Below are 23,390 nucleotides of genomic sequence, written 5' to 3'. Positions count from 1 at the left end.
TTTATACCTACCAGATTGGCTAAGATGATAGAAGAGGAGGGTGACAGATATTAGAGGAGATGTGGAAAAATCAGGGCACTAGTTTGTTGTTGGCGGAAGGGAAGAAGAAAAATATATTTATGTGATAATTTTGTTGTATATTTGAATGGAATAACAAATTGTGCATAGTAGATTTGCAGTTTCATGTGCAGTCATCTTTTTTATTGCTCTATGTTATGGAAATGTTTGCCTTATTCCATAAATTAAAAATAAAATTAAAAAAAGAAACTGTGCTGACTTGATCCACTACAAATCTATGGTACTTAATCTCAACTGGGTTCTCATTGCAGCTGGGCAATCCTTGTGCACCTCCCTAATTAATTCACTATCTCACTTATCAGAGAGGCTTTCTAAGCCTTTTCATCTCTCCTCAAGTTTTCCACAACTCTCCCTCCTCCATTCTCTCAGCTGAAAAACTGGCCTGAGGATATTTCATTGAAAAAAAAAATGAGACCATTCCACAGCGCTCCCTCTTCTCCTTCATCTCACAGCTCTTGTTTGCATTCTGGTTCTGCCACTATCTCCTCCTTCATTCCGGTCTCACATAAAGAGGTAGCCTCTTCTCATTCCCATGCATACACAAGCGATCCTATTTTATCCTGTCCTCTCCAGCAGTTCCCCCCTCCCCAAACCATCCCACTTTCACTTATCTTCCATCTCTCCTTGTCTACTGGCTGTTTTCCTACTTACAAACATACCCATATGTCCCCCAACCTCAAAAGACCCTCACATCCATTCATCCCTGATAGGCAGCTGTTCTCCCACAACTCTCCTCCCGTTTGTGGCTAGGCTCCTCAAGAAGGTGTCTACAACAGGTGCCTCCACTTCCTCTCCTCTCCTCTCCTCTCAGCTCTTTGCAGCCTTTCTTCTGACCCCATCATTAAATTGAAACTGCTGTCTTCAAAGTTGCCAGTGCTCTCTTCATTGACAAATACATTTTTTTCCTTCATCCTTATCCTTCTCGAGCTCTCTACTGCCTTTGACACTGCCAATATCGCTCTTCCTGATACTCCCTCCTCTCTAGATTTTCTCGACACTACAATTCTTTGGTTTTCTTCCTCCTTTCCTTCTCCTCCTCCTTTACTGGCTCATCAATCTAGGTCACACCCACTAACACGAATATCCCATAGGGTTCTTTCCTTCTCCGTCTATACTATTTCACTTGGTAATCTCATCAGTCTCCCAGTATCAATTATATTTCTCTGTGGATAATTCTCAAATCTGCTTCAAATTTAGTCCTAACCTCTCTGCTGACCTGCAGTCTGATATCTCCAGTTGCCTACTGGAATCTCAAACTGGATGTTCCACAGACATCTTAAATTTAACATATTCAAAACTGAACTTGTTATCTTTTCTCCAAACCCTCTCCTCTTCTGAACTTCCCTCCTACTACTGAGGGGGCCACCATCTTCCCATTCAGAAATTAGGCATCTTAGTCTATTCCTCATTCTCTCTCACTCCCCACATTCAAGCTATGACCAAATCCTGTGGATTTTGCCTTTATACAATCTCTTGTATACATCCTCTTCTCTCCTCTCACACTACTACACCCTGGTGCAGGCCTTCATCACCTCAAACTAGATTATTACAATAGGCTGCTGGTAGCTCTGCTTGCCACAACTCTCTCCCCTATCCAGGTGCCCCTCCACTCAACTATCAAATTTGTCTTTCTAAAACTTAAGTCTAACCATGTCACCTCCCTATTTGCTAAACTCCAGAGGCTCCCTGTCACCTCAGGATCAAATGTAAAATCTATTTGGCATTCAAAGCCCTTGATAATTCAATTCGCTCTTACCTTTTTAGCCTTCTTAAAACTTGCTTCCTTCTTACTCACACTAGATGCATATCTATGAGCAAATAACACTGTCCTCTTGCTTTTCTCTGAACAAGATGCTCCAGAAGTGTCTAGTTCAGAAATTTCTACTGACTCTCCCCCATGCCTTGAATGCTTTTTCCTCTCATTTCTCTTTAGCTTCCCCGGATTCTTTCCAAGTCCCATCTTCTATAAAAAGTCTTTCCTAAATCCTCTTAATCCTAATGCCTTCCCTCTGGGATCATCTCCAATTTATTTTGTTTGTATCATCTTATCTCCTTGTGCATAGTTCTTTGTGTGTTGTCTGCCCAGATTATAAGCTCCTTGAGAGCAGGGACTGTCTTTTGCTTTTCTTTATGTTGTTCTTCAGTCGTTTCTGACTCTTCATGACCCCATTTGGGGTTTTCTTGTCAAAGATAGTGAAGTGGTTTGCCTTTTCCTTCTCTAGCTCATTTTACAAATGAGGAAACTGAGGCAAACATGGTTAAGTGACTTGCCCAGGGTCACAAAGCTACTAAGTGTCTGAGGTCAGATTTGAACTCAGGTCTTTCTGACCCCAGGCCCAGTGCTCTACTACTGTGCCACCTAGTGGCCTGGTGGTATAATTAGAGTGCAGCATATAACCTACAGTGACTTCAACACAAGAAGTGTCATAAGAATGATCTAGAACATGTATGATTAGAAAAGGAGGTGAGTTGGTAATGTAACAATAATGAGGAAAGACAGACAGATAGCCCACATGTTGTACTGTTATTCAAGGAATTTTTTTTTAGGTCTAGAAGAAGACTTCCTGCTCATTGGATAAATACTCTATGGATTATTTATAGGAGAACAGGCTTAATAATTACACAGGATGAGAGGGCATGGATTGGTTGACATCTGTCCTAATGAAGGTAGCACCCAGATAGATGAGATCACACATCCCTTAATTTACTGAAGATAAGATAGCAGAAGGGTTCATATGAGATACAATATCAGAAGAGTAAGAACTGAATTCATTTCTTGAGGTCAGAGGTGGTCAAATGACATAAGTACCTACTGTTTCCTTCCCTGTACTAACCATTCGGTCATAATGTAAGGCAGAACCACAACACTCTTGAGTGTTGCCTAAACACTCTAGCTTGTTTGTACCTATTTGTTTGCTTATTGTCTCTCCCATTAGATTGTGAGCAACTTGAGGACAGGGACTGTATTTTGCCTCTTTTTTTTTTATCCCTAGTGCTTAGCACAGTGCCTGATATATTTTAGATACTTAAGAAATGTTTATAACTGACTGGCTGACTGACAATGATGACAACAGTAATAACAACTAGCATTTATATAGCACTTCAAGGTTTGTGAAGTGCTTTGCAAATATTGTCTCATTTGATCCTCACAAGAACCCTGGGAGGTAGGTGCTATTAACACCCCCATTTTTCAGATGGAGAAACTAAGGCAGACAGATTAAATGGATCACATTAGTCTGAGGCTGGATTTAAACTTAGGTCTTTTTTATTCTAAACATACCATATCTAGACTCTGGGCATTTTTACCAGCTGTTTCCCATGCCTGAAATACTCTTCCTCCTCATCTCCACTTCCCCACTATTTAATATGATACCTAGAACAGAGTAGGCATTTAATAAATGCTTATTGGTACCACCAAGCTCCCCTTCTGTCTTTAAAAGTTCAGATCTCTGAACTCTTAAACTTGGGGTAACTCTCCAAGCCTGTCATTTCCCAAGACATTTCTCTTCTTTGCTAGAATAGATTCTGGGACAACATCACCTACTAAATTTCCCTCTTCTTTTACACAGGAAGTTGGGGTTTGGGAATATTGTCCATGAAATCCCCCTTGGGGATACTCTTGATATTCCACCATTGTACTGGCTATTTCCATCTCTTGACTTGGAAATGTCCATGGTAGGACAATCTACTTTAGGCAGAGTGGGTGAGCAAATGTAACTCCCATGTGCTTTTTGCCCCAGGGAAGCCATTAATGGCAAGTGGAAAAGAGAGCAATAAATTCCTTCCCCATTCATGCTACTGCATTTGGTGGACAAGGAGTTGGGAAGAATACAATAAGCAAAAAAACCAAGAGAAAAAAGTGTGTAAAGTCATCTGTCAGCCCTTTTTCATAGGTTGGAAGAAGGGGTGGCTCCTCTGACAAGAGTCTACACTCAGAGTCGCAGCCAACTACATTGCACTGTGACCAGCTCCAGTCACTTGAAACCAATTAGGATTTGTCTTTGCCCTTCTAATCAGAAGTCAATGAGTACGCACATACTCTGTAGGGAGAGGTGCTTACTAGGGTTCCATAGAAAGGTCTACTACATTCTAAGTTCATCAAATTAAACTCACAACTCTCTTATAAACTCCTTTGCACTCCTAATCCCAGGCCATTCAAGATGTGAGACAGACTGTCTCTACCAGTCTATCCTCCCTTGTGTCAATAATTAATGAAATCAAGTGTTGCTCTTGGTTCTAATAACATGGCCCCCCTCCCTGAGCCCCCAGAGATAAGGATGAATGACAGCTGCACATCACAGAAACAATTGCAGAAATGTGCTGAGCACTGCAAAGAACTCCATCCTTCTAATCTCTGTCCTCTTCTGTCTTCCATGGATTTCTGAATCCATGTCAGCCAATGAATCTGCACTCACAAGTACAGTTGGGTTACACTTCCTCTTATTTGGCAGATAAGACTGCTTACCAAACATTGCTTTCTTTTCATTATCCTTTCCAGATTATTAGCTCCACTTACTACACAGGGGAAGGGAAGCACTGGGAAGTTACCTTGGTCAGGGTCACGTGGTTTATCAGTTACCTAACTGAGAACAACTGGATTTCATTATAGTGTCAACAGCATTTTACCCACTCTGTAGCATCAGGTTAAGTGAGACTTAAAGTCTAGAAGGCCTCCAGAGGCCCCACTATACAAAACAGAACAATAAAAGGTAGGTTCCCTATGACACAGAAAAGCCAGGTATGACAGTTAAATCTGTTAAAAGTAATTACTTAATTAATAATAAATTAAGATTTGAGGTTAAAGAATCATGGGTTAAGACCTGGAAGGGACCTCTGAAGTCATCTAATCAAATTGCCTCCTTTAACAGATGAGGAAACTGAGGCCCAGATACGTGAAGTGATTTACTTAAGGTGACACAAGTAGCAAGTAATAGAAATACAATTTGAAGTTAGGTCCTCTGACTTCAAATCAAGAATTCTTTTTGATGGACAGCCAGGTGGCACAGTGGATAGAGCACCAGCCCTGGATTCAGGAGGGCCTGAGTTCAAATCTGGCCTCAGACATATAACATTTACTAGCTGTGTGACCCTGGGCAAGTCACTTAACCCCCATTGCCCACAAACAGACAAAACCAAGAGTTCTTTTCAGTGTTACAAAATGCCACCCTGACTTCAATGACTGGAAATTTCTCTTGATACGTATGTGTGCTAAGTAAAAGTATTAATTATAGGTCAAAATTTATTGAGTTTACCAGTTTCTGATGGATATATTTACTATACACACAATGTTGGGGATCTGAATATGGACATGTGTTAGACGAGTTGGACGCTGGGGTCTCTTTCAACTCTGAGATTCTATGATGTCTACCTATGAAGTCTAACTTTTAATGTCTCAGTTTCTAAAGGATATGTGGCATGAGAGTGCACAGCCCTAGAAAGTACTACCCAACTTGGAACGGGTTAAATGTGGGTCTTGCAATGGGGATTATGATTGGTATTTAAGGCTCAGCCTGGCTAAGCACAGAAAGTCTCATGAATAGAAGTTGGATCACGAGCTGATGACTTAGTTCAACCACAGAAAGTCATGGAGATAGATGGTGTCAAACTCAAGTAGAAATAATGGCCACTAAACCATACATACGGATCTTTGCAGGCCACATGTTGACTTAGAAAACCGCATATTGACATTATCTATGTTATCTGTATTTTACCCATTTTATTAAATATTTTTCAATTGCATTTTAATCTGGTTTGGCTGCACTCAGGCCATAATGTGCCCCACTGGTCATGTGTTTGATTCACTTTGATATCTTCGATGTAGTCATTTTACTAAAGAGTGGAGGAGAGATGGCGATCTATATCAGTGCAGGTAGTAATTACACAAAAGAAATCATGGATGCTCAAAGTATCCATTTATCTATCTATTGATTAATCATTTATATATATATATATATATATATATATACATATAATATATACACATATATAAACATGCATATATATACATACACATAAATACACATGCATATATATGCATATAGAATCATATACTTATTTGTACATAGATATTTATTTTATATGTATATATCTAATGTATCTATATTTCAAATATGCAGCTACTTCAGGTATATGTGTATTATTCAGAATGTCTCAAAATCAGTGTAATTTTAAGTTTTAGTAATTTAAAATTTAATAATAAAATTAAAATTAGTAGCATTAAGATTTTTGGAATGCCTTGTATATATGTATAATATAATGCAAATATGTGTAATACTTAGACAGCCATCAAGCACAGAATGAGTGATACATGACTGACTTCTGAAATGCTATTAACTGAGCTAGAAAAACTGTCATCAGCCCTGACAATTACTCTGAATTGCTACTTAGAGATGACTCAGAGCAAAAAGTCCTTGTTACTATTTTGAGTCTAGGAACACATTATCTGTTCACTAATGACAACGTGGCAGCAGGGAATATAGGTAGATGGAGAGGACATTTATTATGCAGCATTCTGACCACTCTGAATTACTGTCCTCAAGCTAAAACAGATTAAAAGCAAGACTCCATTGAACCATTTTCTTCTGAAGATACTTACAGCCATTAGTGAATCAAAGAAGAGCAAAATTTATACAACACAGCTATTATTACATGAATTAATCTCATTTACATGGTGCTTTCAGTGCTTGAAAGAGCTTTGCTTCCAATAACCCTGTGAGGTCCCTGCTATCACGATAATCATTGTCTTTCACAGAGGAGAATATTGAGGCTCTCTGTGGTTAAGTATTTTGCTGATGGGCCCATCAGCAACTGGTGTCTAAAGTAGGATTTGAATCCAAGTCCTCTGCCTCCATTCTCTATGCCATAAGCACTACTTTTTTGGCAATTACATTTTATTCTCAAATTAAAACATATTCTGTTCAGGGATCTTTCATTACAATAGAGAGTGAATACAATTATCTGAATGTGAGGAAAATGTCTTTTGACCAATGTAGGCTATAAGGATATTATGCAACCCTGCCCCCTCCCCCCCACACACAGAAGAGCATTTGCCCCTGAAGATATTTTACTTAAAAACTAAAACAAATTCATTTCTCAAACTGATTTCTTCTGGAGGGTACATTAGAGGCCAAGTCTAACTCATACTTATGTAAGAATCCTTTCCATTATACAAGATGAATGACTTCCAGGGAGGATGAATACACCATGTCCCAGGAAAACCCCTTTCTTTTTTGGAGGTGGCGGAGTGGGAAGAAGCCCTAACTGAGGTATGGACTAGATTTTACCTCTACACAACATCAACTGGTTGTTCCTGTTTCTACTCTCTGAGTCCAAGTAGAAAAAGTCTAATTCCCTCTCTTGAATTAAATTACTCTATCCAATCTATAAATTCCAGTTTGATAGTTCCCTCTAATAATACAGATCTCAGACTGTTCAATGAGATTTTTGTCCATGTTTTCCTAAAAGTCCCCTTGGGCAGTTCACTCAACATGCTGGACCCCTTCCCCAATTTTCTCCCGACACTGGCAGGCTACTGGTAAACAACTTAGACTGTCCACTTGTCATTTCTTGATCTTGCCACATGATTTGCCCATCTTTTTTCTTTTCCTATAAATCAATCAATAATCAAGCAATCAATAAAATTTATTAAGCGTATACTCTATGCCAGGCACTATGCTAAGCACTGGGGATACAAAAGGAGACAAAAGACAGTCAAAGAATTCACAGTCTAGCAGAGGATCTCACAATCTATCATACAATTCCTTGATAACATCCAATATTCCTTTTATTCAGAGTTCCTTGCTTCTCATCAGCTACACTGCTTTTGGACTTCTCGAGCCTTCCTTCTCCAGGAATCTATCATTGGGAAATGTCATAATTCTGCAGTATTGAGTGTGCCTGGTACTCACATCTTATCATCTTGAGGAATTATAAAATTTTTACTCACCCCCACACTTCCCACAAAAGAAAAGGCCCATCTTTTCAATGCTAACATTTTATTTGGTTTTTGTTTTTTGGCTAGGCAATGGGGTTAAATGACTTGCCCAGGGTCACACAGCTACTAAGTGTCAAGTGTCTGAGGCCGGATTTGAACTCAGGTCCTCCTGATTCCAGGGCTGATGCTCTATCCACTGTGCCACCTAGCTGTCCCTCGTATTTTACTTGTGTTGCTATATAGAAACAAGATATGGAAAACCTTTTGGTCTTCTGTATATAATACTCTTTAGTTCTTTGGGTTCAACTTGCTGCCTATCTGTACTGTCTGTCTCAGGCATACATTCTGTTAGACAGATACTGTAATATTCATCCAAATGCAGGTTGAAATCTGAGTAATAGACATTCTTTACCCACTTGGTCTTTCCTCTCTGGATGGACCAAGTAAACTCCTTTGAGTGATGGCACATCTCTACCAGGAAGTTCTGCAATGCTGTGGGGTTTGATGTCATCAGCACAATGCAATACACAAATAAGAGTGTCCTTTGACCACTTTCAAGTGTATGAATGTTCTTCCTACAATATAGTACTCAGAATTGAATGCAAAATTCCATATGTGGGACTGTCACCTTAGACATCATGCCTGGTTTTAGTGCTTCTCAGGATAGCATTGGCTTTTTTGGTGACTACATCAAAACTCTTCAGTCACAATAAAATCGTAATTCACTAAAACTCCCTGACGTTTTTTCAGACAAACTGTTACCTAATCAAACTTAACCTATCTTATATGTCAAATGTGATAATATTTGTAAAGCACTCAGCACAACACCTAGTACATAGTAGGTGCTTAATAAATACTCATTCATTTCCCCTCCCTTAAACATGAGAAGAAGTCTTTTGGAACCCAAATTTAAGATTTTAAAATTGTCCCTATTAAATATCATCATATTCATGTTAAGCCCCATGTTCTAGCTCATCCAGATCTTTCTGGAGCTTGATTTATCATACAGTATTAGTTATCCCTACCACTGTCACATTATCTGAAAATTTGAGAAAGATCTCATTTATGCTTTTACCTAGGTCATTGATAAACTGTTAAACATTCCAGGATCAAATTCATATCCCTGGGTCAATCCACCAGAGACGCTCTAATTTAACATCAAACCACTAATCTAAACAGACTTTTGAAATCTAGCCATTCAACTAATTCCAAATTTATCTAATTGTACATTTAATTAGCTCGCATCTGTCTATTATATAAGAATAACATGGGAGGCTTTGTTAAAAGCCTACTAAAATATGGGTAAACTATAATTGTAGCATCTTTTGGATCTACAAGTCCAATAACCCCACCAAAAAAATGATAAAGTTAGTCTGGAATGACTTGTTCTTTGTGATGTCATGCTGGCTGTTTATTATCACCATTTCTTCATCATGCATTCAGGAACTTCATCATCCTGGCAAGATCACATTAGCCCTGGTACTCACATATCATCAGTACCCTCTACCCCTGGGGCCTCTCTGATTGAAGGATGGAGCATAGAGTTCCCTGTAATACCTCCACTTAGAGAGGGCCCCAGGCCTGCCATCCTTTCATTTCCCACCTGGCTGCACTCCCTTGGACTTCTCTCTCTATCATCTCCATGTTAGATTCCTTTCTCTCCTCCTGTCTCCACCTCCCCCCACTTCTAGCTAAAATTGTGTGTCATCTTCCTTTCTTATATTGTAAGTTCCTTGAGGGCAGGGATTGTTTTACTGTTTTTCTTTTTGATATTTTGTATACCCAGAGCTTAGCACAGTGCCTAGCATATCTGTTGTTGTTCAGTTACTGTTCTGTCATGTCTGACTTTTTTGTTTTTTTAATTTTAGATTCAAACACCAGAACTCAAATACAGAATAGAAAAAAGAAAAAGAAACGTATCATAAACTTAAATATTAAAACTAAAATACAAAGTAAGAAAAGAAAAAAAAGCATATCATGATGTCTGACTCTTAATAAATGCTTACGAGCTGATATTTTTTTCTAGGTATTCAGTAATTCCCTTTTTAAAGAATACATCCTAGAATTTGTCAGGAACCAAAGATAATGTCATTGGAATGCAGTTTTCAGGTTCCATTCTCTCTCTTTTTTGAAAATCAGCGCACTTTCCCTTCACCAAACCTGCAATAACTCTCCCATTCTTGTTGATGTTTCAAAGATCACAGACATTAACTTGTCAATATTGTTCACCTTGGTAAAGTGAATTAACCTCATCAAGGACAACCTCATATGCTTAGATTTGTTAACCAAAAGTCACAGCTATGAGGATCATAAACAATAACTGTTTATTAGAAAAGAAAGCAAAAAGGGATATGTGTGTCTCATACTGAGTACAAAGGAGTTTGGAGATCCAGGCAAAGCCTTAGATATTTAAATGTCAGCAAAAAGGGGAAGTCCTGTGGGAAGGATAAGGATTAATCCCTTCCTAGAGGGAGAGGAGGAATAAGGGCTTATGGGCAAAGTCCCCTCTCTCATCTTTGGCATGAACTCCCTTTCAGCCATCATTTTCAAATGATCATTGGCAGAAAATAACAGGAAAAGAGCATAAATATGAATGATAAAATAAAATGTTTGAAGTGATAGGCACATAAATTGTATGGGCAGAGAGAGAAAACTAAGGCAGAAAAAAGGACACTTGTTACAAAGGTAGAAGGATTTAAGACTCAATTAACACATGAATAGCAGATAGAAAGAAAAGAAAAGCCAGGAGGAAAGTACTAAAGCACAGAGATGAAAATCAGGTCTACAAAAGGAAAGAATGTGATTTTCTAATTATAACTTAGGATCATAGATTTAGACCTAGGAAAGTCCTTAGAAGACTGTCTAGACCAGGGCTAGGGAACCTGCAGTATTGAGGCCACAAGTGGCCCTCTAGGTCCTCAAATGTGGCCCTTTGACTGAATCCAAACAGGTTCCTGACTCCTTATCTAGGCCAATTCCCTCATTTTAGAGGTGAGGAAACTGAAGCTCAGGGAGGTTAAATGACTTACACAAGGTCATACAGATGGTAAGCTTAGAGGTGGGATTTGAACCACTGTTACATAGAAGGATGAAAGAAGAGGTAAAAGGGAAAGAGAGCTATTATAGCAATTATCTGATAGCAAGTTAACAAGAATATATTAAATGTTTACTATGTATACCAAGAACTGTGCTAAGCACTGGGAGTACATATAAAAGCAGTCCTTGCCCTCGAGAAGCTTACATTCTAATAAGAGAAGGCAACATGGAAAAGGAAACTGAAAGTGGAAGAGACACAAGGAAAGATGAAGGTACATGGAGGCAGGACATTGTATGGAAAATCTGAAAGAGTCAGGAGTATAGCCTAGAGAGGAATTATGATGTGGCTGACCTAGCATCCTCCTTAAAATGAAGATTCTGGAAGGAAATAGTCAATCAGAGGAAGATCTCATAGGTGTGGAAGGTACGGGCATCACTTGTTTTATTGCACTTTTCAGATGTTGTATGTTGCAGTTGTTAACATTATTTTACATATTAAAGGTTCGTGGCAACCCTATGTTGACCAACTCCAACACCATTTTGCCAACAGCATGTGCTCACATCATGTTTCGGTGTCACATTTTGGTAATTCTCACACTATTTCAAACTTTTTCACTATTATTGTGTCTTTTATGGTGATCTGTGATCGGTGATCACACTGATGTTATCATTGTCATCATTTTGGGACACCATGAATCACGCTCACATACGACAGCAAACTTAACTGATAAATGTTGTGTGTGTTCTGAGTGCTCCACCTACCAGCTATTCCCCTAACTCTCTCCCTCTTCTGTTCCCAGAGATACAACAATATTGAAATCAGGACAATTAATAACCCTACCATGGCCTATAAGTGTTCAGGTGAAAGGAAGAGTCAATGGATGCCATAAACTTCATTGTCTTATTTTAAGAAATTGCCACCGCCATCCCAACCTTCAGCAACCACCATACTGGGCAGTCAGCAGCCATCATCAACACTGAGACAAGCCCCTTCACCATCGAAAAGACTAAGACTTTCTTAAGGCTCAGATGATGGTTAGCATTTTTTAGCAATAAAGTATTTTGAAATCCTTTTTTTTAGACATAATACTATTTCATACTAAACAGACAATAGTATAGTGTAAACCTAACTTTCATCTGTGCTGGGAAACCAAAAAAATTGTGTGACTCACTTTATTGTGATATATGCTTTATTATAGTATTCTGGAACTGAACCTGCAATATCTCTGAGTTATGCTTGTGCTACCAATGTGTGAAATCCAGGATGAAGTGAGTGAGCTTCCAGGATAAAGGGAATTCTGGAGCATTAAAAAGGAAGTTTGGAAGAGTCAGGAGTGCAGTCTGGAGAGGAATACCCATTTAAATATGTTCAAATTTGTCAGAGTATTATTTATGTACCTTCTATGTGTTTATTTTTATATCTTATGTATCCATCATCAAAAATCAAAGAATTGGAGGAGACTTAAACAGATTTCCCACTCAGTGTGTTGATTCATAATATTTACATAGCTTCCATGGAACTAGAAATCTTACAAATTGTACCTCCTGAAGTATACATTTACCCATTTCTTTGCCTAATTTAGGTAATGGAAAGAACTACTCGTATATTACTCTGACACATAAAACACTTGTGTAATTTCCACTGCCATAAATGTGTCTTCTAGGAAATGTTAGCCAAGGTTAACTCACTTGTGGGGCAGCTAGGTGGCACTGGGCTTGGAATCAAGAAGACTCATCTTCATGAGTTCAAAACTGGCCTCAGGCACTAACACTCTGTGTGACCCTGAGCAAGTCACTTAACCCTCTTTGCCTCAGTTTCCTTATCTATAAATAAGCTGGAGAAGGAAATGGCAAACCACTCCAGTATGTTTGCCAAAAAACAAACAAACAAACCTCAAATGGGGTCACAAAGAGTTGGACGTGACTGAAGAATAAAAAACTTACTCGTATCCTGCTCGGGGACTGCTTTTGGCAGTCAGCAGCCATCGCTGAGGATATGAGGCCAAGTTTCCTGAGAGCACAGAGGTGGAGTTCAGTTTTAATCCAAGGACTTGAGGAATTTAGGCCAGGAAAATAGGGGATTATAGACACCATAACATTAATAAGAAAATTTTAGGAATTAACACAAGAAAATTAGGAGTGAGATCAAGAAAAGAGGAATCAGAGATGAGCAGGAAGGGAATGCGGAGGTTAGAATGGAGACAGTCAGTATTCAGTAATATTCATTCACTGTTCTACTCTACTGCCTACTCTTTCATGTTAGGCTGCCTGTTCCAGCTCACACTTACAGAAATGCCAGTCAGACATGGTGGCCACTGGTCCCTTAAAACCTATTGCTGGTTAATTCCCTTAGAATGCTGTTTTCTTTGATTCCCTATCATTTATTCCTATTCTCTTAATTATAAAGAGAAAAAAAAGTCTGCACATTTCTAATTCTGACCCTTAGATTAGAACACTTTGCCTCTGTCTTGATTTCTAAATGTTGGATGGGATAATATATGCATATATGCTCACTGTGTCAATCTTTAACTAGTAAAGATAGAATTTTAAAATTAACTTGTTTGAGAAATTGGGTTATTTTTGCTCTCAAGCCTTGAACACCTAGAGAAAAAGATGCTTGAAGAAAACAATAAATTTGTTCTAAATAAATAGAATGTAAGACAAAACCACTCAAATTTTACCTCATGTCCAACTAATTGGCAAAGATGACAATGGTGGAACTAGTGATTCTTGGAAGGCACATACAAAGAGGAACACACTAATATCCTGTATTTTTCCCCTTTTTGAGGCAATGAGGCTAAGTGACTTGCCTAGGGTCATACAGCTAGTAAATGTCTGAGGTCAAATTTGAACTCAGGTCCTCCTGAGTCCAGGACCAGTGCTCCATTTAGCTGCCCCATCAATACACTATTTATGGAGATGTGAATTAGCCCTGTCTCACTCATTTTGGAAAGCAATTTGCAATTATGCTAAATAAGTTTTTTAAATGTCTATATACTTTGACCCAGAGATGCCATTGCTAGATAGAAATATCTCAGGGAGGTCAGTGACAAAAGTAAAGGCACATGTTAAAAAAAAACATTAATGGTAGTATTTTTTTTGTTGTAGCAAAGAACTGGGGGTGAGGTGGGGAATATATGCCCATCAATTGAGGCACGGTTAAATAAATTTTAGTACATTAATGTGATGCAATGTTTTTTGTACTGTAAGAAAAAATGAATATGAAGAATGCAGAGAAACATGGGAAGAATTATATGAAATGATGCAAAGGGAAGTAAGCAGAGACAGGAAAATAATATATGCTATTACTACATTGTAAGTGGAAAGAACAGCAATGACAAAGCAAATGAAACCAACTATTGTGTAATTATAATGACAGTTCAGCACAAAGAAGAGATGAGAAAATGCACCTCCCTCCTTTTCTGCAGAGGAGAAGAACTGAGTATAAAACATTGTATATAATGTTATATGTAACTGATCATGACAGTCACTCTTGCTGGACTTTCCACCACCCCCTCCACCTCATCTCCCTCCTTTTTCTTATTCTTTATTACAAAGGTTGTCTCTCTGGGCAGGGAAAGGTTTTGGAGATGAAAATTATGTAAGAACAAAATATATCAAAAAAATGTCCTGATGGGGGAAGAAAACATATAAAAGGAAGCAAAAAAGACAGAGGTGTGGGAACAAGAAAGTCCCCAGGTACCAGTGGTGGAAAAAGAGGTTTGGAGACTTGGGGGTGCAGCCTGAACAGGAATGAAGGAGTGGATATGGCTGGACTGGGAAATTCCTTAAAATAGAAATGTTAGAAGGAATTGACCAATCAGAGGAAGAGGAAGAGGCTACAAGACAATGGAAGAGCAATCTTCCAGGGTGGGAAGGCTGCTGAGGAATAGTGAAGAAAGAAGACCAGAGAGTCAAAAGCAGAGACCAGAGAGGAATGAAGGAGGGAACATGGCTGTCCTGGTAACTTCCTTAAAATGGAAGCTATGGGAGGAACTGATAAATCATAGGATGGAGCTAGAAGGGTGAAGGGATCTTCTAGTGTGAGATAACCCATCTATCTTTGAGAGGTGGGAAGTATGCTTGCCATCAATTCTTTAATGTCATAAGTGAATACTACATTAATCAGATGTCCTTCAATGTTGTTTTCCTTTGCATTATCAGGGATCTTTTTCAGATCAAATAAGATAAAATCCATATTATCCCTTTTAAACCTTAAAATGCTATATGCTACTCCTGCTGATCTTTTGATGGTACATAGACAATAAATATGTTCATATAAACAGGTTTTTCTGGACTTAAGGCAATCCCAATAAAGAAAGAAAGGCAGTCATACTTGTGACAGTAAGTGAAGGTCAAGATGATAAGTAGATGAAGGTAGTGACTTTGTGAATGAAACCCAGAGCCAATCAGTTCTAGGAAATAATACATTATCTCTGGAGTTAAAAAAACCAGGTTTGGAATCCTAATTCTGATACTACTTGTATGGCCTTAGGCAAATCTCAGTCTCCTGGGACCTTAGTTTACTTATATGTAAATTGAGAGGATTGGATTAAACCATCTTTGTAATTCATTATATCTCTTACATCTCTTAGATGAATACCCTATGATCCATCCAATTAGATTTCCTGTCACAGATCTTGGACAACTCAGTGGAAGTTACAGTTATTTTGACATAAATTTCTTCTCTTCTTTAGATTTTTATTCCTGTATAACTGGTCAGTGGAAAACACCTCTGAAGGATAGGCTGAGAACCCTAATTCAAGACCTACCAGACCTAATTTCAGTTTAGCCCCTTCCCATCATCATTGAAATGAAACAATATTGTGGCAACCCACCTTTTCATCACCACTAGCTACAACTATTGGTCAACTGCCATCAAGTGACAGCACCTCCCAGCCCACCAATTCTACTTCTAATTTATCCTTCACAGCCAACATCTAGAGATGTGGTGAGAGGCCCAGCCATCCTCATCATCTACCAACCAGCTGCCACACACAAGGCACACAAGCTAGCCTAGCTGAAGCAGCAACATACCTTGAGAGAGAAGTGGGGTGGGGGTGGGGAGCAGCATGTGCCAGTCCACCACCTTGACTACTATCTCTCCTCAGATCCTGATGGAGACATCCCAAGAATCTAAACCCAAGAGTCTTAGGAGTAACAATGCTTCTAGCATATGGCTGGACTGGGAAATTCCTTAAAATAGAGATGTTAGAATGAATTGACCAATCAGAGGAAGAGGAAGAGGAAGAGCTATGTCATGCTAAGACATAATCTATGTAGAGATCCAGCCTGGCAACTGCTCTTGCAGGTGCTATAGTCACAGTTATGGAAGACCCTGAAAAGAAAGTTCTTGTCACCAAAGACCTTTGCACTCTCAGATGGTTTAACATTAGAAACTGACACCATTTCATCAGTGGAAATGATATTAAAGAGGAGGAATTAACATATGTTTTGCTTCTGCACCCTAAGAACCCATGGGTCTTTTGTGTCTAATATTTAGATAACATCTTCCACCAGTGTTGTCTCCTGCATTAGAAAATGAGCTCCTTGAGATCAGGGACAATCTTCCTTTTTTTTTTTTTGTTATGTCCTCAGCACTTAACACAGTGCTTTGTACATTGTGTTTAAATGCTTCATTCATTTGTTCATTCATTCATTCATCCATCCATCCATTCATTCATTCTAGCCAGCAGTTTAAGAACACTTGTAGTGCACAATTCAGAAACAATTCAGTTAAAGACCTCCCAGAAAAGCTTTTGGAGTGTGCAGGGCAACACTTTCAGGCCCTGAATCTCTCTTTGTACTGAATTATTCCCTTCCACCAGGAAAATACTTTTCCTCGCTCTGATCTTGTCAAACTATAGTTGGTTGTGCTAACACCTTTCAATCTTCATCTGTATTTTGGTTTCTACTGGTATGGCCCAGAATGAAATCCACTCTTGTTTGATCCATTCAGGGATTTTCAATAACTTAACCAAGTTGGCTAAGGTCTTCATGAAGACCGGAATCACCTTTGCTAAGGTAGAGAAAATATGTGGTGCTTTCTTCATCTCTAGTCCTATCACTCATAAAAGAACAGTCCTCTCTACTTTTTTTTTTTGCCAACCACAAGAGACAATTTGAGCTTCCGTAATATCTCAGGTCCTTCAGCTTTATTACAGAAATGTCTGAGATAGAGACATACATGATCCAAGAAAGGCACCATCACAACTATGAGAATTTCAGAAAAGAACTAATCCTCTGCCTCCTTTGAAGTGTCTAGCTACGTATATGCTCAAAGCAGGGGAAGATTTCACTTCCTGAACTTTGATCTTTGAGTGGTTTCTTCTGACTTCCAAATATGGCAGTGTGGTGGTAGCAAAAAAATAAAAACAAAACAAAAAACAGTGGACTTGGAGCTTGAAGGCAGAATCACAGAATTTCAAAGTTGAAATACATCTTGGTGGACATCTAGTCCAACTTGAAAAAGAGTGCTCTCTACAACACACCTTCCAAGTGGCCATCTTGGGCAGTCATGAACTCCCTGAAGACAGGAAGGGTCATAATAAAAATTTATATAGAGTCTACAATGTACCAGGCACTGCGCTAAGTGCTTCACTAATATTATCTTATTTGATCCTCACAATAACCCTGTTTTTATAACCCTAAGATTTTAACTCAGATCTTCCTGACTCCAGGCCCAGTGTTCTATCCATTGTGTTACCTTGCTGCATATGGAGGAATTGTAAAGATTCAGAGGGCATGGATGTGACATATCTACACTGATAGAGGGAATGCCTACATAGAGAAGGTTATATGTCTATTGACATGCAAGCATAGAAACATTTCTTAAAAGTGTCGTGTCCTGATAGAGTGTCTAGATCTCTCTAAAGTACCTTCTGGGGCAGCTAGGTGGCACAATGGATAGGGTACTTGCCCTGGAGTCAGAAAGACCTGAGTTCGAATGCAGGCTGAGACACTTACCTGTGTGACCTTGAACAAGTTGCTTAACCCCTATTACCTCCACACAAAAAAAAAAAGAAAAAAACCACCTACTTCCTGAAGCTCTCTTAAGCACTAAGAAAAATGTGGTTGGTTATTTCCAGCTGCATGCTGAAAATATCATGTTGAATGCATTCTAAACTGGAGCATTCTCAGCCTGGGTCTTCTTTGTATGTAGAGACCTGTTAACTACATTTTAAATGAAACACATTTATAAAAGTGTTTGGGGGCCTGAGAAGGGTAGGGCAGGCAGATGATTTTCACTCATTCATTAGATCCAGCTTAACCATAAACATGGTGAAGATAGGAGGCACAGGGGATGGAACACTGGGCTTGCAATCAGGAAGATCCATCTTCATGAATTCAAATCTGGTCTCAGATGTTTATTAGCTGTGTGACCCTGGGCAAGTAACTTAACCTTGTTTGCCTCAGTTTCCTCCTCTGTAAAGTGAGCTGGAGAAAAAAAAATGGCAAACCACTCCAGTATCTTTGCTAAGAAAACCCCAAATGAGTTCATGAAGACTCAGGCATGAAAAACCATAAACACAAAGATGGCCCCAGTACTAAGACAGTAAATGTTTCTGTGAAGACATTTCTTTTTCTTAGCTGGAATCAAACAAATACTTTGAAACAAAGTAGGAAACTTAGGTGAAAAATATGGTTAAAAACTAAATTGTGAAAACTCTTATTGGGTATCATTACTTGAGGGCCCCAACCCTCACTACTACAGGAGGGGAGGGCAATGAAATGGAAGAAGGAGGAGACACATAATGCTGGGGTGGGGAGGTCGGGAGACAGTTGGAGCGTCTAGTGGAAGAGGCTGCAACCACCAGACCCGGAGTGAGACCGGCCCCTGGCGCGGAGCGGGGACCCCCTGCGGCCTTGGACTTGAACAAACTGAGTGGCGGGCGGAGGACCCGGGTGGAATGGGGCCAGCTGGCGGATGGGGGGAAGAGTGGACCCGTCACGGGAGCTTTGTCCACGAGACAACTCGGGGTCGGTTACATCCCAACGACAAGGTCACGGGACCTGGGGTTTCCTACCTTGTTCGGTACATGGGTTGTGTGGAGGTCCTCCAGCTGATGCGGGCCTTGGATTTCAGTACTCGCCCCAGGTCACTAGAGAAGCCATCAGTCTGGTGTGAGGGGCTGAGCGGAGGAGAAAGCCTTGTAGCCGCCCACTCAGCTCCATACTGGGGAGGACTAATCTGAAGTTTGCTGGCATGCACATCACCCTAACTGTTTCTACCGGCAGCCTCAAACTCACGGCTGCAGACTGTATATAGATCATCGCCAATCATCACATGCAGTCAGTCTCCTTTGCGTCCGATGGGGATCCGGACACTGCAGAGTGTGTCGCCTATGTTGCCAAAGATCCTGTCAATCAGAGAGCCTGCCACATCCCGGAGTGTCCAGAAGGACTAGCACAGGATGTCATCAGTACCATTGGCCAAGCCTTTGAGATGCGCTTCAAACAACACCTCAGGAACCCACCCAAGCTTGTCACTCCCCATGACAGCATGGCTGGCTTTGGTGGCTCAGTTTGGGATGAGGAGGAAGAGGAGCCGCTTGACCGTTGGTAGGACAATGACTTCCCAGGGAAGGAGCCCCCCACCTTGGTGGCTTAGTAGACATGAGGCTTCGGGATGGAGCTGGCCCAGGGGTCGTCCACCTCCACCCAGTACTCAGACCACCAATCACCTAAGAGCTACTTTGCCCGTCGGACAGCTAGCCGGTGGTGACCCTGACATTCGAAAACGGCTCCTAACTCCTGGACCAGGTAGAGAACTATTTGGTGATCCCTCCTATGTCAATGTCCAGAACCTGGAGAAAGTCCGGCAAGGAGCTGGTGGCCCTTCTAACCCTACTACCAATGGCAGTGTCCCGGGTGACCTCTTTGATATGAAGCCATTTGAAGATGCGCTTCTGGTCCCCCCACCCGTCCCTACCACACCAATGGCTGAGCAGCTCCGAGGACAGCCCTGGTTCCGTGGGAAGTTGGGTAGGCGGGAGGCCGAAGGGCAGCTGAGGCTCAACGGGGACTTCCTGGTTCGGGAGAGTAAGACTGCCCCTGGCCAGTATGTCGTTACTGGCCTGCAGAGCCGCCAGTCCAAATGTTTGCTGCTCCTTGATCCTGAAGGCGTGGTTCAGACAAAGGATCACCGATTCGAGAGCGTCAATCACCTCATCAGCTACCACTTGGACAATCACCTACCCATCATCTCTGCAGGCAGCGAGCTACGTCTTCAGCAGCAGGTGGAACGGAAGTTGTAACTGACCTGATCCTGTCCTCAACCCTGTCCCAGCCTCCAGGACACTCCCTTTCACTTTACTGGTCCCAATTCCAACAGTTTTCGGGGCGGGGGGGGGGAATGCTCTGGTTGCAGCATTTTGTTATATCTGTGAGTGGCCTGAATCCTGGGGTTCAGGACCTGGAGAAGGGATTAATTTTTCTTCTCCTCCACCAGAGTATTAGTGCCCACGTCAGTCTTGTGGCCCTCAGATGGGCCTGGGCAAGACCTCCTAACAGGAGAAAGGAATCTCAGGGATAGTTCCAGTGGAATGGGATTTTTCTTCAAAGGGATAAAATTCTGTCCCTCCTCCATGCCTTTGACCATGCTCCAGACCTAAATCCGTTTTTATGCAAAGTTTTCCTATGGGCTAGAAATGATGATACTCCATCTGCCCCCAGGATCCTGTCCCCCAGCCCTCTCAGACTGGGCTTGGGAGACTAGGGGCAGATGTGGTTGCTTTCCATTCTTCAAAGAGGATGTTCAATCCTCAGAGCCTATCCCAGAACCCCATTTCCTGGCCGGGGGAGGTCCCATCCTCTGTCACATACACAGAGTGCCTCCTGGCTGGGGCCACCTACTCTAGGGGTCTGTATATACATTTTGTAAATATCCATTCCCCCCACCCTCAGCGTTGCATTTACATTGTCCTACTTTACAGCCAAAGTGTAGCCCTTTGTAGCCTCTCCAACTCCTTTGGGTTGGACAGTGAATCCAGTGTTTGGTTCTTCTATACAATCAACTCTCAATTTTCTGCATTAATTTGAGGGGTAATGGTTATCTATAGCAGTGGATAATCCCCAAATAATTCTTATTTAGTTTGGGAATGTTATAGTTTTGGCAACCAAATTATTTCCTGATTTTGTCTTGCTTGAGCACAAAAATTATCTCATCTTTATACATATGGGGCCTTTTTTATTTTTTCAGAGACTTCATCTATTATATCATTTTACCATCATGACAAGCCTGTGAAATAAGTAGCACAGGCATTATTATCTCCATTTTACAGGTGAGAAAACTGATGCATAGAGAAGGTTAGGTGATCACGGAACAGTAAATGGCCAGGACTAAAAGCCAGACCTCATACTAGCCTAGGAAAAAGGCTGGAATTTTTAACTTAGCTGCAGAGAAGCCTCAGAGGAGATCATTCAAATCAATGTATTTATTGAGTACCTATTGCTAGACATTGTGAGGAATACAGAAGAGGTAGAAGATACTCCTCCTGAGGAGGTGTGGATAATGGAGAGTTGACGGTATCTTTATCTCCTCCTCTTCTGTTTATCTCTTCTACCCTTATTTTGTTTGAATCTATTCACTGGTCTCACTTATACCAAAGGGAAATATCATTAAAGATCACTATTTCTTAAAAAAAAAAAAAACTAAATTGTGGTTTAAAACCACTACTCCTACGTGGCAAGTCTAATTTATTCTTTGCCAAAATATTTGTGGTTGTATAGACACACACTCAAAAATTTTCTCAACTTAAAAGCTGATAGATGCAAAAAATAGCAAAACTCCTGGACACCCATAAGTTATGAAATATTTTTCAGCTGCATTCTTCAAGGATTGACTTAGTTAACTTTATCATTTACAGTCCTCCTAATTACGTAATAATTCATAGAAAAAATGTGTTTCCTTCTTGTGCTAATATTTTCTTCTCATAAAAAGTGAGATGTTTTTAAGAATCCTCTTCACAAATCAAAAGGGGGAAATGATTAAGTAGGATATGCTCTCAGTTGGCTTTTCCTTTCTTTCAAAAATATTTTTTAAGCTTTCTGTCTTTCTGAAAGTAAGATACGATACTTCTCAAGGATAGTAGTAACATGTATATTTCCATCACAGGGAGCTTTCCTTTCCTATTGCATTGATCAGCAAATAGACTTACTTGTATTTCACAAGATGTCAAAGACAAATTAGAACTCTAGTAATTAGTTTCTGATTTATATGAAGCCAAGAGTTTCAGCTATACCTCATGTCCAGTATTGAGAATTCTGCTCTCAGATTTGAGTTGGTCTTCATAAAATATGAGAGGTTATTAGTTATAGAATCACAAATTTAGAGCTGGGAAGTGTTCTTAGAGATTATCTAGTCTAGTTTTATTAGAGATCCAGAAATATTAAATGACTTCCCATTGAGAATGTTTCATTTTTTGGATTTATATCTCCAGCACTTAACCACAGCACTTGACACATGATAGGCACTTAACAAATGTTTGCTGATTAGTGAATCCTCTGTATAGGATCACAAAAGTTCTCAGTGTCAAAGGCAGCATCAAAAAAAAAGAACAATAACAACAAAGTAAAGTTCTCCATCTGTTAATCCTGGCTTCTCCTGTATGACCCAGTCTACTTACTGGTATATTTTTATATCATGTGTGGGTGGCAAAATGTCCCAGTGCATTTACAACCACCATATGTCTTTCCATTGCCCTTTGAGTTTCCTACAATTTTTATTCTTTGGAGATCATGGTTTGTCATGATTTATAGTTTGGAGGGAACTTATTTTATTCAATATGATTCCCTTATTTTACTGGTGAGGAAACTGGCTCAGAGAGTTTAACTTATATGTCTAGGGTCACTAAGGTAATAAGTGGTAGAGCTGGGATTTGAACCCAGCTCTTCTGACTCTATATCTAGCACTCCTTTTGCTACAAAACACTGCTTCTAACAATGAAGTCGTGAACAGTGAAATCCTCCTATAGGTATCATTTCCTTGCGTGGAGCATCACAGATAGTATCAAAGAGTTCCCCAACCTTATAGTCACATCCACTCTCTCAGGTTCATACTATATGTATACGTGTGTGTATAGAGATATACACTATTCATATTTGCTAACTTTCAAAGGTAACTGAACAGAGACAAATAAATCCACTTGACACAGACAACTAAAAGACACTTAAAACCAAGTAACATAAGAGGCAGCATGGCTCAGTGGATGGAACGCCAGCCTCAGAATGATCTCAATTCAAGTACACTTCTGGGTATGGGACTTTTAGAAAGTTGCTTTATTTCTCAGTGAGGGAGGGAGTTCTTTCTCATGAGGAGCTCCCAGCACACATGAGATCACAA

General features: G+C 40.1%; 1 protein-coding gene and 1 pseudogene across 1 annotated transcript in view; one reads left to right on the top strand and one right to left on the bottom strand.

The window, feature by feature from the left end:
* The window catches only part of NECAB1 (N-terminal EF-hand calcium binding protein 1), a 216,394-nt gene that overhangs the window by 154,407 nt on the left and 38,597 nt on the right, over positions 1-23,390 (bottom strand). The window lies entirely within an intron of this gene.
* Positions 14,999-21,839, top strand: LOC144457202 (SHC-transforming protein 1 pseudogene; annotated as a pseudogene).

Source organism: Phascolarctos cinereus, unplaced genomic scaffold (genome assembly GCF_003287225.1).
Source record: "Phascolarctos cinereus isolate Bilbo 61053 unplaced genomic scaffold, phaCin_HiC Scaffold_4;HRSCAF=312, whole genome shotgun sequence".
In the NCBI taxonomy this organism is placed as follows: Eukaryota; Metazoa; Chordata; class Mammalia; order Diprotodontia; family Phascolarctidae; genus Phascolarctos; species Phascolarctos cinereus.
The sequence above is the reverse complement of the archived record's forward strand: the minus strand, read 5'-3'. Positions and strand labels throughout refer to the sequence as shown.